Consider the following 7,605-nt stretch of genomic DNA (forward strand, 5'->3'; position numbering starts at 1 on the left):
CAAGCCACAGACTGAAAGAATATTTCATTTTATTTTTTTAAATGCTTTTATTTCTTTTTAGAGAGAGGCAATGTGAGCAGGGGAGGGCCAGAGAGAGAGGGAGACACAGTCTCCAGGCTCTGAGCTAGCTGTCAGCACAGAGCCCGATGCGGGGCTCGAACCCACAAACCGTGAGATCATGACTTGAGCCGAAGTTGGACGCCTAACCAGCTGAGCCACCCAGGTGCCCTGAGAATATTTATTTTTTTAAAAAATCTGATAAAGGACTGTTATTGAAAAATATTCCAAGAATTCTTAAAACACAGTAATTAGAAAACACCCTGATTTTAAAAATGGGCCAACGACCTTAGCAAACACCTCACCAAAGAAGATATATAGATGGTAAATAAACATATGAAAAGATGTTCCACATCAGATGTCATCAGGAAAATTCTAATGAAAACAATGAGATACCACTACACACTACACGTCTATTAAAATTACCACGAGTCGGAACACTGTCAACAGCAAATGCCGAGGAGGATATGGAGCAGTGAGAACTCTCATTCATTGTTGGTGGGAATGGTACAGCCACTTTGGAAGATGGTTTGGTGGTTTCTTACAAAAGCAAACATACTCAGGTGCCTGGGTGGCTCAGTCGGTTAAGTGTCTGACTTTGGCGCAGGTCATGATCTAATGGCTTGTAGGTTCAAATCTTATGTCAGGCTCTGTGCTGACAGCTCAGAGCCTAGAGTCTGCTTTAGAGTCTTTATCTCTGGCTCTCTCTGCCCCTCCCCTGGTCGCACTCTGTCTCTCTCTCTCAAAAATAAATACACATTGGAAAAATTCTTTTAAACTGTTCAAAAGTAAACATACTCTTACTACCATACAAACCAGCAGTCAGGCTCTTTTTTTTTTATTCCCAAAGGAGTTAAAAAAAAAACACGTCCACAGAGAAACCTGCAAACAAATGTTTATACAGTTTTATTCTAAATATCAGAACTTGGGGCAGCTGGGTGGCTCAGTCGGTTGAGTGCTCAGTCTGACTTTGGCTCAGGTCATGATCTCATGGTTCCTGAGTTTGAGCCCCACATTGGGCTCTGTGCTGGCAGCTCAGAGCCTGGAGCCGGCTTTGGATTCTGTGTCTCCCTCTCTCTCTCTCTGCCCTTCTCCAGCTCATGCTTTCTCTCCCTCTCTCTCAAAATAAATAAACATTAAAAATTAAAAAAATAGAACTTGGAAGCAATCAAGGTGGCCTTCAGTAGGTGAATGGATAAACTGTGATACATCCAGACAGTGGAATATTATTCAGTGCTAAAAAGAAGTTGAGCTATGGAGCCATAAAGAAACATGGAGGAAACTTAAATACATATTATTAAGTGAAAGAAGCCAATCTAAAGAGGCTACCTACTGTACCATTCCAACTGTATGACATTATGGCAAAGGCAAAACTATGGAGAAAAACAAGACCAGTGGTTGCCAGGGATCCGGGATGAATTGGAGGAGGACAGAGGATTTTTAGGGGAGAAAATCCTCTCTATGATACCATAATGGTGGATACATGTCATTATAGCTTTGTCTAAACCCATAAACTGTACAATACCAAGAGTGAACTATAATGTAAATCACAGATTTTGGGTGATTATACTGTGTCAATCAATGTAGGTTCATCAATTGTAACAAATGTCCCACCAACATGGAGGATGCTGATAATGGAGAGACCGTGCGTGTGTGTGGGTAGGGGGTACACAGGAAAACTCTGCACCATTCCCCCAATGCTGTGAATGTGATATTGTTCTAAAAAAATAGTCTTAATTTTTAAAAAGTGACTGAGGCCCATCTTTTTAGACCCCCTTCCCATAACCTTCAGAAGACAGGAGGCCAGGCCAGAGTCTGAATGGCTTGGACCTCTTTTGGTACTAATTCCTTGCTATGTCACCCTAAGCACCTCATTTCTCTGAGCCACATTTTTCTCACATGTAAGGGGTAGATAGAGTTGCTGATACAAAATTGCTTTGAAAGCTCTAAAGAACCACCTTAATGCAGGGGTGTATTTTGGACCCACATTTCATTCAGAGTCTAAAACTGATGATCGTCAGGTCAAGTTTAGTTTTCAGATGTGATTTATATAATGTTCTGAGTGTTATTAATACTTTAGGCAGAAAAACAAAGACTCCTGCTTACCAAAAGCCCCACCATTCCCAATTGTCTCTCACTGGGCAACTTCATCCATTTGTCCTGTTTAGTTCTCGGAGGTAGTTGAATCGAGACCTCTTGTTCTATGCATGAGTGGTAGCGGGTATGCTCTCCTGACCAGCGTTTCCTCTGCCCACTGAGTGTCAGGCCCCATGCCACTTTAAATGGGAAAGAAGGGAGAGAAGATGACACAGTCTCTACTCTCAAGAATTTAGTCTCCTTGGGGGATGATCTGTGACTTTGGTAAAAATCAGGGTGGTGTTTTGATGCCACAAGAGGAGGTGGTCAAGGGTCAGGTCAGATCGAGTGGGTAGATAAGATGTTGTTTGAGCCTGACCTTGAAATATGTAGGCATACAGGGTGGGGACTTCAGGAAGATGACATAGGTGCCACAAGGTTGAGGGTTGGGGGGATAGCGAATACTTGAGCTTATTCTTTTTTATGAGGGAGCAGACTGAGAGAGAGAAGTCACCCGGAACTAGGCATCCAAAGGCCCAGCATGCCAGGCTAGGTAGTGGAGGATTAGTTCGAAGGTGACAGGGAGCTACTGAAAGTTGTTCAGGCGTGGTCCGGCCTCCACTAGAGGCTGGAAATAGAGAAGCCAGAGCAATTACCCAGTTGTAATGGGGACTATTGGCCAGGAGGTGGCAGTGGAGATAGAGGGAGAGACAGCAGAGGAAGAATTAGCAGAACTTGGCAGTTGATTGCTCGTGATAACGATCCTTTAAACAGCCATTCTTCTTGCCTTCTGTGAAGCCTTCTCCAGTCTCCTCTACCTCCTTCCTCCCCGAATACTCCCTTTCAGTCTCCCTCACAGACCACTTCCCCTGGACCCCTCCATCAATTGCAGGCTTTCTGCAAGATTGTCCCCTCAATTCCCTTCTCTCACCCAACACATCCACAAGGGCAGAAGCAGATACCCTGAAGCTAAGGAAGCTTAGCTTCTGGACCCCTTCCTTAGAAGGACCCTCCATTGGGGCGCCTGGGTGGCTTAGTCGGTAAAGCGACCGACTTTCGCTTAGGTCATGATCTCGCGGTTCGTGGGTTCGAGCCCCGCGTCGGGCTCTGTGCTGACTGCCAGCTCAGAGCCTGGAGCCTGTTTCAAAGTCTGTCACTCCCTCTCTCTCTGGCCCTCCCCTGCTCACGCTGTCTCTCTCTCTCTCCTAGAAATAAATAAAACATAAAAAAAAATTTTTTTAAAAAAAAGAAGGACCCTCCATTGCTGAAGTGTCTGGAGGTTATAGAACAGTCTAGATAAAGTGGAGAAGCCAGCTTGCAACCAGAAAGCATTTGCGTGTAATAAGCATTTCTGGTAATTTGCCTAAAGAGATCTCAGAAGAAAAAGGCATCTTGTCATGATTTCACTGTGCATTCCAATTACCATCTCTTAAGCCAAGCACTCTCCCCAGCTCAGAATTTGCATTCCCATCTAACTCCTGGATTCTTCCTGGTCCAGGTACCTCAGACTCATACATCCATAACTGAACTCATGAGTTGAACCACAAAATCTGCTCTGAGGCGATGGCACCACCATCCACCCAGTTACTTAAACTAGAAAAGTAGCCATCCCCTTCCCTTTCCCTCACGCTCTGTAACCAGCCATCAAGTCTTGTCAGTTACATCTTAAATATTTCTCTATTCTCGCTCTCTCCAGCCCCACACCTGATCCTGAGTCCTTGATGACTTAAAAATCAATGACAGTACCAAGAACTGGCTTGTTGGGTCTGTTGGGACTTTGTTTGTTTAAAGTAAGCTCTCCGTCTAATGTGGGGCTTGAACTCACAACCCTGAGATTCAGAATCACATGCTCCGCCAACTGAGCGAGCCAGGCGCCCTGAGACTGCTGGACTTTAGCCCCCCCTTCCTCACTACCCTTACCTCCACCTCCTCCCCACTCCATTCTTTGATAGGGGCAATGGCCTTTTTCTCAGTCTTCTGTAAAGTGTTATGCAAATGAAGCTTCACACTGTCAAGTCCTCTAGCCTCCTGCTGTCTACCAGCCAGATGGCTGGCTGCTCCTAACCCACCTATAAGTACAAGTTCTAGAGCTGGGGCCATCTGCAACCAACCTCCCAATCAGTCTCCCCTCAGCCAGCCTCTCCCCCTCCCCAAAGTCCCAGTTTTCGCGGGCGTTCCATTCCAGGATGGGTGAATCCAGAACCAGCTTCAGAGAGTATGAGAGAATGTCAGGGCTCATGACATAATAAAGCAGGTGGAGAGGGAGAGATGGGGGGTGGCAAGAGATGCCATTTTATTTATTTTTTTTAATTTTTTTAAAGCTTTTTTTATTTATTTATTTCGAGAGAGAGAGAGAGCGTGAGCAGGGGAGGCTCAGAGAGAGAGGGAGTCACAGACTGAAACAGGCTCCAGGCTCTGAGCTGGCAGTCAGCACAGAGCCCAACGCGGGGCTCGAACCCACAAACCGTGAGATCATGACCTAAGCGAAAGTCGGACGCTTAACCGACTAAGCCACCCAGGCGCCCCAAGAGATGCTATTTTAGACAAGGTGCTCTCTGGTGGTATTTGAACAGAAACCTGAAGCAACAGCCAAAAAAACCTTTGGCTAACTGCCTAGCTGACAGCCACTCTCCAACTTTGAGTCCTTTCCTGGCTCCCATGAAACTCCTTTCTGAAGCCACCAAAGCCCTGCGTCGTTAGGCCCTTCCAGATTCTCCAGCTTCCTCTCTCCCAGCCCCTGCACTCCGGCCACACTGGTCTTCCTGCTTTATAGGCTCTTCTCCACTCTGGACTTTCTCACACATGGTTTTCTCTTTCCTCTCCACCCACTCAGAACCTACAGAGTAACACCACTACCACCGGAATCTTTTCCTGGCCCTCAGACTAAGTTATATCTCCTGAAAAATTCTGTGCTTTGTTGCCTCTCAACACTTTAACACTAGGAATTATTACTTGGATTCCTGAAGACTCAAGAGAGGGGTCACGTCTGTTTTGTTAACTTCTATGTGTGCGTCTATACCAATTGTCTGGGGAGAGTGACAGCCACAGACTAAATAGATAGAGACTGATTGATGTTTGCATGAATGTATGATAGCAATGACCCATATGTGTTAAATTCACTCAAAAACTATATTAGTGACAAACACTATGTTTTTTACATGGTTTAATTTAGTTCTCTCAATAACCCAATCAGGGCCCCTGGTTGGCTCAGTTGGTAGAGCATGTGACTCAGGGTCGTGAGTTCAAGCCCCACATTCATTGGATGTGGAGCCTACTTAAAAAAAAAGAAGAAGAAGGGAAAGAAAAGAAGACAGAGCTTGGCCTTGTTCAACCTCACGCTCACAATAACCCAATTAAAGTAGATTATCATCCCTGTGTTACAGATGGTGAAAAGGATGGTTAAGTCATTTGTCCCAAGTGACACACTTGCAAAGCAGCAAGCAGAGCAGGGGCTTGAACCCAGAGAGAGTGACTCAAGGGTATGCCCTTAACTGCTGTGCAGGACAGCCTGTCAGATCCAGGTCTGAGAAGTGCCAGGCATTATCCTAGGCACCAGGGAGATAATACTGGAAAAACAAACCAGTAAAACGCTCTAAGTTCCAGCTTTTATCAAGCTTACATTCCTGGGGAGGGAAGACAAAGAACAAATACATCAGGCAAGTCAAAGTAGAAAATAATGAGCGGTAATGCGTGTTATGAAAAAAACAAAGCAGGTTTGGGGCCTGGGAGGTGCTGTTTTAGACTAAGCGCTCTGGCAAGGCCTCTCTGGTGTGGTGACATTTGAACAGAGAATGCTTTGGGGAGAGAGCATTCTGAACAGAGGTAAATAAGTGCAAAGACTGTGAGGCCGGCCCAGCTTATCCTAACAGGAAACAACCAGGAGGCCCAGGGGGCTGCAGGGGACTGGGGAACAGTTGGCAGTGAGGTCTGAAAGAAGGGTCAGGGCTGGATTTGGCGGGGCTTTGAAGGCCAAGCTAAGGAGTTTAGATGGAATTCTAAGTGTAACAGGACAGCTTTGAGCAGAGGCTGGTGTTGAGAATGGATCGTAGGGGTGAGATCCGGAGGCGACTGCTGCAGTCTAGGTGGGAGTAGAACGGGAACCTGGGGGTAGCGTTGCCAGATTTAGCAAAAAGCTCTTCCGGGGGGGACCTCTGAGAGGAGCCTCCGGAAGGCAGCTGTAAAGTAGCTGAGATCCCAGGAGGCTAGGAGAGGGGCGCGGAGCTGCTGAGAACATGTCTCTCCTCTCTGGGAGGACTGGGACCTTTTGAGAACACAGCCAACACCGTGCAGGGACTTTACAGGTTAAATCTTAAGCAAATGTCCCCATTAAAAACATCCCCAACCCTCGAAGAAGACAACTAAAATCAGGACGCTCTGTTCTAGAAGGGGTGTGGGAAGACAGGTGCTCACATGCTGCTGCAGGGGGAGTGTAACTGTACGCATTTTTTTTTTTAATTTTTAAAAGATTGTTTCTTGGGGCGCCTGGGTGGCTTAGTCGGTTAAGCGTCCGACTTTCGCTTGGGTCATGATCTCGCGGTTCGTGGGTTCGAGCCCCGCGTCGGGTTCTGTGCTGACTGCCAGCTCAGAGCCTGGAGCCTGTTTCAGTCTGTGACTCCCTCTCTCTCTGACCCTCTCCTGCTCACGCTGTCTCTCTCTCTCTCTCTCCTAGAAATAAATAAAACATTTAAAAAATAAATAAATAAAGATTGTTTCTTAAAAAGAAAAAAAAACCTGTAAATTTAATACATCTCTTTTGCCCCAGAAATTTGGTTTTAGAAACCTACTCCAGGGAATGAATCAGTAAAAGTGAGCAAATATGCATGTACAAAGATGTTCATCACAGCATTATTTAGAAATGGAAGAAAATTGGATATGACATGAGCTTTTTGTTTGTTTGTTTTTAATTTTAACTAGGCTCCACGCCCAACAAGAGGCTCAAACTCACCTCACGACCCTGAGATTTAGAGTCACATGCTCTACTTACTGTGCCAGCCTGGCGCCCCTGGACATGACACAAAAGTTTAACCGAAAAATGGCCAAAGCAGCAGCAGTTGGGAAACGAGGAAACTCAGATGGCCAGTAAATATATCAAAAAGATGGTTACCCTCATGATAAACAGGGAAATGTAAAAGTGATCACAGTCCTTTCACAGAGCAAAGAGGACGTCACCCGTATATGTCAAGTTGCATTTATTTTGACAAGTCTGCACTTCAACAATGCATCTTAGCGTCCAGAATATGGTCTCTGAAAGGAACAAGGGCCAGTTGCAGAAAAAGGCCAAGTCTGTGACTAATACTGAAAGGTACAAGGTGAGCCTATAATATCTTCAAGTGCTTCCCCAACTGAGCCACCCAGGCGCCCTCCCCCAATTTTTTTTTTATTTTAAAATTTATTTAAAAGAATAAAATAGATTATATTTTGTTGTCTTGTTAGTTAAGAAAAAAAAAAAAAGGAAGCAAAACCCCCCCCCCA

The sequence above is a fragment of the Crocuta crocuta genome, unplaced genomic scaffold, assembly GCF_008692635.1.
Source record: "Crocuta crocuta isolate KB4526 unplaced genomic scaffold, BGI_CrCroc_1.0 scaffold73, whole genome shotgun sequence".
Classification (NCBI taxonomy): Eukaryota; Metazoa; Chordata; class Mammalia; order Carnivora; family Hyaenidae; genus Crocuta; species Crocuta crocuta.